Source organism: Mizuhopecten yessoensis, unplaced genomic scaffold (genome assembly GCF_002113885.1).
Source record: "Mizuhopecten yessoensis strain PY_sf001 unplaced genomic scaffold, ASM211388v2 scaffold11085, whole genome shotgun sequence".
In the NCBI taxonomy this organism is placed as follows: domain Eukaryota; kingdom Metazoa; phylum Mollusca; class Bivalvia; order Pectinida; family Pectinidae; genus Mizuhopecten; species Mizuhopecten yessoensis.
The window spans coordinates 492,996-503,432 of record NW_018408872.1 but is presented as its reverse complement, the minus strand read 5'-3'; the positions used below and the strand labels follow the sequence as shown (position 1 = coordinate 503,432).

At 33.7% G+C, this 10,437-nt stretch overlaps 1 protein-coding gene across 4 annotated transcripts in view; it reads right to left on the bottom strand.

Moving 5' to 3' along the window:
* The window catches only part of LOC110465514 (unconventional myosin-Ia-like), a 77,372-nt gene extending 68,248 nt beyond the window's left edge, over window positions 1-9,124 (bottom strand). For all 4 annotated transcript variants that reach the window (XM_021521399.1, XM_021521403.1, XM_021521402.1 and 1 more), the window contains exon 1: window positions 8,990-9,124. The gene's annotated coding sequence lies outside the window, so the exon portion shown is untranslated. The remainder of the gene's footprint in view (window positions 1-8,989) is intronic.
* Window positions 9,125-10,437: the final 1,313 nt, after the last annotated feature.

Here is a 10,437-nt window from a genome sequence, read left to right as displayed (position 1 = left end):
ATGTCTGAATTTATTCAACACATTTGACCGTCTGGAGGACCTTAAAAACTCCAGTAAGGTATATATACGTATAGAGAGCATATCTGGTTATGTCCCATTATACAGTAGCCTGTGATCCAGAAAATGGGAAAGTCAAACAAAGATAGTCATTTGACCTAGCAAGCTAGGATTGGTAGCATAATGGTTCTGAAGAAGTTCTTCAAACTTTTGAAATAACTTGAATGCAAGGAATTCATCTACCAATAGAAAGCAACAGATTATATGTCAAAATGAACTCTCAGCTTTATAGGGTTCTGTAGGAGATTTCTGTCATTTAAAAGAACATTCACAACAGATCTAGAAGGGCACTTTGTGCCAGGCTATCAAACTACTGTATGTATCTATGAACCTATCCTGGAATAAAATTGAATAAAACATGCCATTTTCGTCCTTTCGAAGAGACTATAGCCTATGATAGCAAATTATTATAAGAAATGAGGTTATTATCAAATATCAATAAAGTAATATACAGGAAAACATTTTTTATGTAAAGATATATTTAACAGAATTGATTTTTTTCAAAGATCATATCTTACAGATAAAGTTATGTAAATTTCACAGATTACAGATAACAATAAAATAAATCACTGCTTTCGATCAGATCCTGCTGCTTACAGTTTTTACTCCAGGCATATCCTCAAAGATTTACATATATCTGATGAATATCTATCACAATTAGCCATAGGGAATGTATGTTAAATAATATGTTAAACAATGGGTTCTGGAGGGACCCAAGTTATATACATTTTTGTATAACCACCTCACAGAATAAATTGTGAGGCATATTCTAACATTATTAGAGATAATATTCCCCGGGATGACCTAGCTAGTACTCAAACATTCTACATATCAGACCAATGATTAACGGTAAATATTGCCACCAATCCATTGTTCACCACTAAGACTTTTGAATAAACTTGAATAAAAATAACCAAGGGGCCATAACTCTATTCATAGTATGGCACGTATCAGACATCAGTATGCCGTCGTCCCTGGAGGTACAGTGTACATGTACTAACATACATATTATGCTATTGATACTTAAAGAGACACAGTACAAATATATGAAATTTGCCCCGACAGAATACCAGTGAACAAAGGGCCATTACTCTGTATGTAGTATGGCACAAAACTCAATTCTATTAGAGACTGGGCACAATGCTGTGCTGGGTGCCTTCGGCATGGTATTTCAAGGAGATAGCACTATAAAGTTGGCATCAGATCTGCGCTATGGCGAGGAGGCCTCCAGCACACATACACACATGCACGCATACAGAACACACATGGAAATATGTCCTTAAATTAAATTACCTCAGCTGTTGATAGGATGTTAAACCCTATAAAACCAAACCATTTATGTGTAACACTCTGCCATCCAAGAGGTAATAACATACAAAATGACATTATATGAAACAGTCATGGACAAAGTGACAAACGGTTACTTGTGTTAAGGCCCATAACTCTGTAAAAAGATATGCACAAGACCATATTTGAGACACTGTTATCCCAGGAGGTATTCACACACAAAATATTGCAACTTTAAGTGACAGAGAATATATGAGTTATGCCCCAGATAAACTGACACCCTGTCTGACAAGTCTGATAGAGTATAAATATCCTAAGGGTACTATTTTAGTTAGGGACTATTTCCTGGTAGTGACCTTGTACTGACCCTTTAGATTCACCAATATGCATTTTAAAGGATATTCTGATATGACGACTTAGTCTCAAATACATGAAGTACATGTACCACAGCATCTGCAGATCAATTACAAAAGGTAACTGTTGTCATAATTAGCAACCAGCAATATTGTAAACACAGGTTTTTAATTTTACATTCGCATAATGAAATCTTTATTTGTATACATATATGGATGCATATCCAGCTGTTTGCTTGTCTTTTCACAGAGTCATAAGAAACCATCCATTGTGACAGACCTGCTTTCAATGTAAGGGGTACAGTTTCTATATGAACCATCAACCAACATGAGATCTATGTAGATAACAGTGCAAAACCTTGGTTACATCACACCTATTAGACATGCATTAAATGCACTCTATGGAAACAATTTTCATCCCGTTTCTAATGTGTGGCTTCAAAACAGCAAGTGCGAGTCAGCAACACAATATGTTGTAAACATGTTTTTACGAATCCCTTTGACAAAATAGAATGGCTTTCAAACGTGCCAACATTAAACTAAAAAAATACTCGTTTGAAATGGACTTTATTTGGCTCTTTCATAAGTAGTGAAAATACATATTTACATATCCATTAGGAAATAGCGTCTCTCCTCCACTTTGTATGGTGGGGAGCTCGAGGTGGTATGTATTCTCAATCAAAATTTAGATAGTTTTATGCATTTTGAACAAATATCATCTGCCTACCTCTTAAACATTGCTCATAAACTCAACTGAAATATTAAAAACATGAAATGAAAAGAAATCCCGGAAAATTGTAGGATGCGAAAACAAAAAAAATCTATCATATTTCAAAACATGAAAAGTATATGTTAAAATGAATATTTTAGGAAATAAATGAGTAAAATTTGTCAAATATTGTCAAAACATTTTTTTAAATGAAGAAAATTATTTAAATGCTGTCAGTTATTTTCATAAACTGAATTATAAGATGAAGTGTTCCATTTTGGTTACTCAACCAGCTAAAAATTCCAAGTGAATCTGATGCACTTGAGAGCTCTATAAATAGACACATTTGATGTTGATACCCAAGAAATACATAAGAGGAAGGCTAAAGACATGTATTGTTTTATTACAGTAAAAAAACAAGAGGCCCAGGGGGCCTGTACTGCTCACCTGGTTATTTAAGCAATCATGGCACAATATTTACATTTGCTCTGTAATGCCAATTTGTAACCACTTCAGACATGTAGGGTAAGAACTTGGAAGCGTTACTATGGAGACTTTAAAATTCATAAAGAATTAAGGTTGTGACTATTACTAGCACAAAAGTATGTGATGGCTGTTCATTTGTCGAATTGTCTATATAAACAATACCAAACTTTACCCCCTCCCCAAAGGCAAACGAGCTGGAGGGACCTGGGGCACATGAAAATCTCAAAGTATATAAACCTCTCGAAGGCCTTTACAACTATGAGTAGTATTTGATACTAGCATTTCTGGAACTGCAGAAGAAGATTTTTGAAATTCGCCTCCTTTTTCAGACAAATGTCTAATGCTACTCAGGTTCAATCCCCTAAATCTGCGATCCAGCAGGCCAATCTGTGTAAAATACAAATGAGGCATTTTATATTGTCTGTGATTTCTGGCAATCCTGTCTAATGCATGCAGCTGTAAGAATTAGCATACACACATCTGTTGTCATCTGATCCAATATGCAAATATATATTCCTTTTTAAAACCTCATCATCCATTCAGTTGCCAATTTGCCTCGACTTTCTACAGCACATGTACTGTACATGTGACGCATATTCCATGTTAACACCAATAAAATGTGATCATGACCCTCATTGTTACATATCATATAATATGATTCCATTAAAATGATGTACAACCTACATACCACATTGCAGTCAATCTCATTAGGCCTGGCACTTTTTACAGGTAATTTAGACTATATTTCTCACTTTATCTGAAATCCTTTCGTTAGCTTTTCAGAAAACATCATTCACCCATAAGTCTCTTATTATAGTAGTTGATGATCTTATGAGAAAATGATTAAATATATATATAACATTAATTTTAAGTCAATTCAAAACTAAGGGACTCTTGAAGCACTCAAAACATTTGCCCCTTCATTAAAGTTAAGGCAACCCCCTAATGGAAGAAATCAGCGGGTGTGAACACACAAATCTGTTGGTCTTAAAGCCCCAATCAAAACGACCTTCATGTGCATTAATGCACAGGAGTCCACTACCACAGTGCCACCCTTTTTTACATTGAAGCATATTATGTGCTAGTCCATGATGACTCATACAGAGATCCTATCGAAGCTCTCATGCATAATGATGAATGAAACGTGGAATTTAATTTCAAGGCAAACACTTGGAATGCACAATATCTCTATTTACCAGCAAATTCAAACACAAATGTTTAACAAAATGTAAACAATATTCGAATGAAATTACAGTGCAATCCTTTTAACTACAACTCGACCAAATTACATATATCTTCCAGCGAAGTTCAAGTTAACAAGTCTGATTTAAATTGTTAATATCTGTCTTCCTTCCTTGTTGGCCGTATATAATGGAGTTTTCCTGTTAATTGTCTGTTTATGAATGGTTCCTGCCCAGTAGAAGTATACTCTATTTCTAACTTTTAAGTGTTCTTTCTTGTCTGAAGTCTCATGGCATATGCCTGTTTAGGTTTCAGTGATGTGCAAATTGTAATGCAGGTACAGAATTACCCTGGTTATCCAACCGTTGTAATTGTTTAGCCCAGGTGCTCCAAATAGTCAAGTGTTTCCTGTATTGTGTTAACACCTGGGTAAAGTTACTATGTATGTATCACTTATGGGGGGGATGCATGGGGAAGAGGGGAGAGGGAGGGGAAAGAGATGGGGAAGAAGGAAACTAAACCAGAAATACTTAGTTTTGTCTACATGTACAGGGTCTTATTAGGCATCGCTATGTTGTGTTACGACATGTATTCATTGACATGTTTCTACAAATGAATTTTGTTTAAATAAATAAATTCAGGGGAAACTTTTAACTTGTGTATGCAGGTGTGCTTATTGCAAGAATTACCCTTTGTGAAATCAGGGGATCAACAGTGAAGCTGAAGTACAAATATCTCCCATTAAGGTAAATAGAGGGGACCACTGTATCAGTTATCATAAGTCACAAAGGAGAGTTCCACTCAGTTCTTTGACTCACAGTATTCTCCCTTTCATCTATCACTACTTTTTTAATTATTATTGGTCTAGAATGAAATTCTGTCTCTTCAGTGCTACATCTAGACAAAAATTTAGACAACAGTGTTGGGAGGTATGTATCTCTACATGGTTATTTTTATGGGTTTTTTTTGTTTTTTTAAAGTTTTTACATTATGTCAAAGGAGCATTTTAAAATTCTGACTTTAGAAGTTCTTGTTTAAAAATAATCAAGAGTTGCAATGAAAATAGAAGTAGGTATATGATATCTTAACAGCTATATATTTTCTATTTGGCTAAATATTTGTAAAATCATTTGCAAAAAACTGCTTGCCCTGTGGTCAAATTAAACATGTTAAATAGTTTAGCAAGAAAACTCAGTAAAATGCGCAATACAAATTAAGTTATTTACAGGTTTCTTCCATATTCTAAAAGTGACCAAATTAATCTAATTCAGGCTACTAGTACCACTGCCTATAGCTACATTGTACTCAACCCAAAGATTTTGAGGTGCTCATTTTAGAATATTAAAACAGAAAATGTTTATCAAAATGTGTCATAGTTTTTGAAATTCTTCAACACTGCCTTATAAATGTTCTAGTGCTGAGTCTAAGGAATCAGAAATCTACTAAAATTGAAACGATGTAAATGAAATTATCAATAAATATCAACCACTTGAGTGACATAACAATGTTTTGTCTGTATTGCACATGACCTATATCAACATATATTGCACACCAGGCAGTTTTAAAATAAATTTGGTAAGATCTGAGGTCTTTAAAACATTTGTTCCACAATCTCATTCAAAACAATGTCACATGACGACCACTCTTCACAAGAGAGCACCTATACAACCCTACAGCAGGTTTAATTGTTAATACAGACAAACAGATGTATTCAATATTCAACTGTAGACTAAGTAGGTTTTTATTAAGTATCTCCTGTCGACAGAGGCATTCTAATCTGAAGGTCATAGAGTTATTTACGTATTCTATGGGCTGCAACGCTACAGCAGTCTTATTAATGTATATATAGCCGTTTATCACTTCTATTTCCTCATTCGAAAGTCTGCACACTTGGTAGATTTTAAGGATAGTCTGGATTTTTGTGATAAGCTTGTTAAAAAGAAATATTCATGTTTCCTGTAACCAACTGATATAGAAGTTTTGTGCCCACTTAAACATACTTTTTACAAATCTTTGCAATGACAATGAGCGTATTCAGAATGTTATCAACAATTCAAGTATAACATAGATTCTACATAGAAAGCAGACATACTTAATTATTTTGTACACTTACTCTTGATCTCCATATGCCCTAGCTTATTTAAATTTGATTTTTCATATATTCTATCGTGAACATTGTGCGTGTAGAAGTTGTATGTTTGATGTCTCAGGAACACATGGGTGTGGCTGAAGAGGTCATGCCTAGGAATAGGTGGATGGGGCAGAACAGGTAGAAAGTCTTAGGAAAAGATGGGTGTGGCTGAATAGGTGGATGTCTCAGGAATAGATGGATGGGGCAGAACAGGTAGAAAGTCTTAGGAATAGATGGGTGTGGCTGAATAGGCAGATGTCTAAGAAAAAGATGGGTGTGGCAGAATAGGTGAAAAGTCCTAGGAATAAGTTGGTGACCAGGTAAAACAGGTCTTCAACATTCTTGGAAACTCATTCAATATTTAAGGATCCCTTTTAAACCACTCCCAAAAACTGTCACTACGCATTGACACTGTGTTTATTAGCTTGACTATAGTTTTGATGAATTATTTTCGATAAGAAAACCATATATACCTTACAGCATCTTAATGAAAGAAAATACAAATAGAATAAACAAAATATCATCACCAACAGTATTCTGACAGTAAAACATCTGTGGGACTTATTTAAGATCGGGATTCAAACCCTGTGACATCAGACAGTTATACTGTTGCTTTAATCGATTGAGCTTCTTATAGTCAAGGGAAGACTCCTGGCCAAGCTTTAAACTATAGGCATATCCATAAGAATATTATGGAGATATTAGTAGTAATTACTGTATTACGTAAAACTACAGTGCAGTTGGACAAGGATCCTTAATACATATGCAAAGGCATATATCACTTAATTGTGGCTCTGTTCCAGAAAATTATATATAGATAAGTTAATAACTTTTCTAAATAAGACTTACTTCTGTATATGATTGATAATTATTACACTGTACTGATCACAGCGATGTATATTGTTAGTGTCAGTCATCTGCATCAGATGCTCATTCTTAACACCATGCTACGCAGTGTACATAATATATACAACATTTTTCAGTACACCTCGTAGCAAAACCACAGGAATTCACTCAAATTATCATAAATATTCTGGAATTTTGAGTCAGTATATAATTTGTTAAAGCTTTCAGTTTATAGCTATAAGAGATTTCAACTATTACTTCTATCAATAAAATTCAATTCAATACTTTTATTGCTCAAATATAGTTACATAGTAACTTAAATTGACATACAAATTCACTAAATATTTAAAATTGTTTTTTCTACATGGAAATTCAGATGATAACATGATGTACATCTATGCTACACATACTTAGATGAAATGTCATCAAGTTCATCTGAATCACATCCACAAGGCCATCCTTAAAAGTTTATTTGGTTTCAGTTTCTCTACACAAATTTTTTCAGTGGGTTGGTAAAAAAGGATTATTTTTTTAGAAATATCTTATCTCTTTATAAAAACTCCAAGTGTCAAAGATTTCCATCAAGATTTTTTTTACTAACATTTAAGTGTGAATAGGTGCCATTTTCAGTAAGTTTACTGGAAAACTGTAAAGAAACTTTTTTTTTATGATGGCCTAGCTAACCAATGACCTCAAGTTTAGTACAGTATGAAACTGAACAGCTAATAACAATATTAGTGTAGCATGTAAACACATTCACATTAAATAATTAGGAAGTACATATAGATATAAAATTTGATTAATAATACTTCATTTCAAGGCAAAAACGTTTTATTATCTGGTAGTTGATTGTAACTTTTATTGATATTTCAACACACACACACACACACACACACACACACACACACCCTTCATTTACTTCTGTACATGCTAAAGGGTAAAGGTAGGAAACTAATTTTATTAATTAAAATTAAAACAAAATCAACATATACCAATTCTACTTAGAATTAATTTTTGTTGCTTATTAAACTGTGGCACATATCAACATTACATCATGTACTAACACTTTAACTAACATATCTAATAGCACTCACATTCTGTACTGTACAATGTATTACAGTATACATCTATGTACATTATATGGGATTTTACGGTCTATATTACTTCTTTGACCCATACAATATATCAGATATATCTACACTGTAACATATACATGTGTATTACAATGGTCTTTTGTATCGATAATAGTATGTGCCCATAAAAGGACAGTGCCAATAAAATAAAAATGCATTGGTGTTTGTCAATGTGTCTGCTCTTTAAATAATATATTACCGTTTCATGTTAGTCATAGACATATTTGACGGTTCGATATCTGTAGTACAATACACAACCTGGGCTTTTCTGAAACGGCCTATAGGCGGTCTCGGCTCGTGAACAGAACAGTTGTCAAATACCCGAGCTCATTGCAGTGCAAACAAGTGTGTTCTTTTTATCATGAGAGCAATATTATTAGACACACACGTCCGTAATAAGCAGTTAACCTTTCTTAAAGAAACAGATGATTTTATTAATATAATTTAACATTTTGTTAAATAAATGTGTGGTATTCATAAATTCACAAAACATGTCGCGATATGAAATGAAAATAGAAGTTTGCTATGACCTTATCGTGTGTATAGGGTTAAAGTTCCATTCAGTTTTAATTTTTAACAAATAATTCTTGGTCTCGGGATACTACACTATTACTCAGACAGCCGATCGAAGAGTTTGTCCCGTAGGGCACTCAGCTTTGTCATATGTCAGACGCTGAATCATTCAGCTGTATGCAGATGATTGAAAGAAAACCAAAAAATCAATCGCTGTGCTTTAGCGATAGTGAAAATAGACAATTTGTTTTTCGTTAAATTCAACTAAAAACGTTTCAAAATTTCTACTTACCCTAAGAGTTCATACAGTTTAATCCAAAGTATCTCTCCGTTTGAAATGTTTGGTTTCTACACGAACATATCTCTCGCTATCTTATATCTATCGTAGGCTATTGCCTGCCTGGTATCGCCGGTATGACAGCCATGATTTTCAACTAACACGCATGCGCGGACATTAGTCGTTTCCTGTGACTTAAATTTTTACCATACCTGGGGTTAGCCTCGCATTTTTCCGCGTAACTTATACAACTTATACTACATTGAATGTGCCGAAATATTCTGTTAGTGTTATTCTTATGAAAATATACGTTAAAGAAAGAAGGAAGCTTCTTACGACAAAAATTGTAAAGGGGATGTTTTACCCTTTCAAATTAATTGATTATTAATTATAAGTAGGTATTATCTTCTTCATAATACCAAACGGAAAATCAGAATTTTTCAAATAATTCCGTTGATTTTCACTGTTAGTTCATAGACATTAATAGATGTTAAAGTTTTGTCGTAAAAAATATTTTAACCGATTAACTCATTATGGCAGAGACAATACGTCTCTGATTATGGTTAGTTTTCTATGAAACGGGTCATTATATGAAAATGACCAAACGCAGAGCTAGAAAATTCTTCATCTGTGTGACAAATTTCATAAGGTGACTTAAAACAAAGCAAGGGAAAGTAATTTTCGAAAAGTTTAATTAGGAAAATGACGTAACGTGAAAGTAGTAGTACTCATCACATTGATTAGAACACGAAGAGTTCATATATTCGCTCAGTTTCGCTCAGATGACATCGTTGGAAGCTAACTAGTAGTTTGTGGTGATGTATGATATTCTTTTCTTCTAATGTATGCTGTACACACGCGTACTAATTAGACTTCTGGTTGCTATATATATAGCTATTTACAGTTACAGGTTCATTAAATTAGCTGGTAGGGTTGGAGTATTCAGCTCCCACTGTTGAATCCTCTCCTTTTACAATTTGGTGGTTAAAAACGTGATTTTTTAAAATCATATATATATAACATGCATCAACATTTCATTATTAGTAGACACTGACGAAGTGTCAAACAAACGTTCAATATAATTATGCATCATCATCAGCTCCGTTGTCCTGTGACAAAAGTAGCGGTTGTGTATGATAACTTCTATCTGAAACGTTTAAATACTTTCCCATATCTCTTTATGTTGACCACCGCTCTCGTGTAATTGTCAAATTGTTAAAACTACAAAATAGCGAGGATATGATAGGCTTCTATTTATAGGTTTGATATCGTCAGATGTTATTTTATTATAAATAACTATATAAATATGTGCATTACCGTGTGATGTAAACTTGCATGGTCGGACCTGATAATTTGTTACGTCTATATTTGGACCTAAACTAAGGTATTCAGAGTAATTTGACATGTTTTAGGGGTTTATATCTACTTTCGGTAAAAAAGATACCACCCCAATGTATAACAGT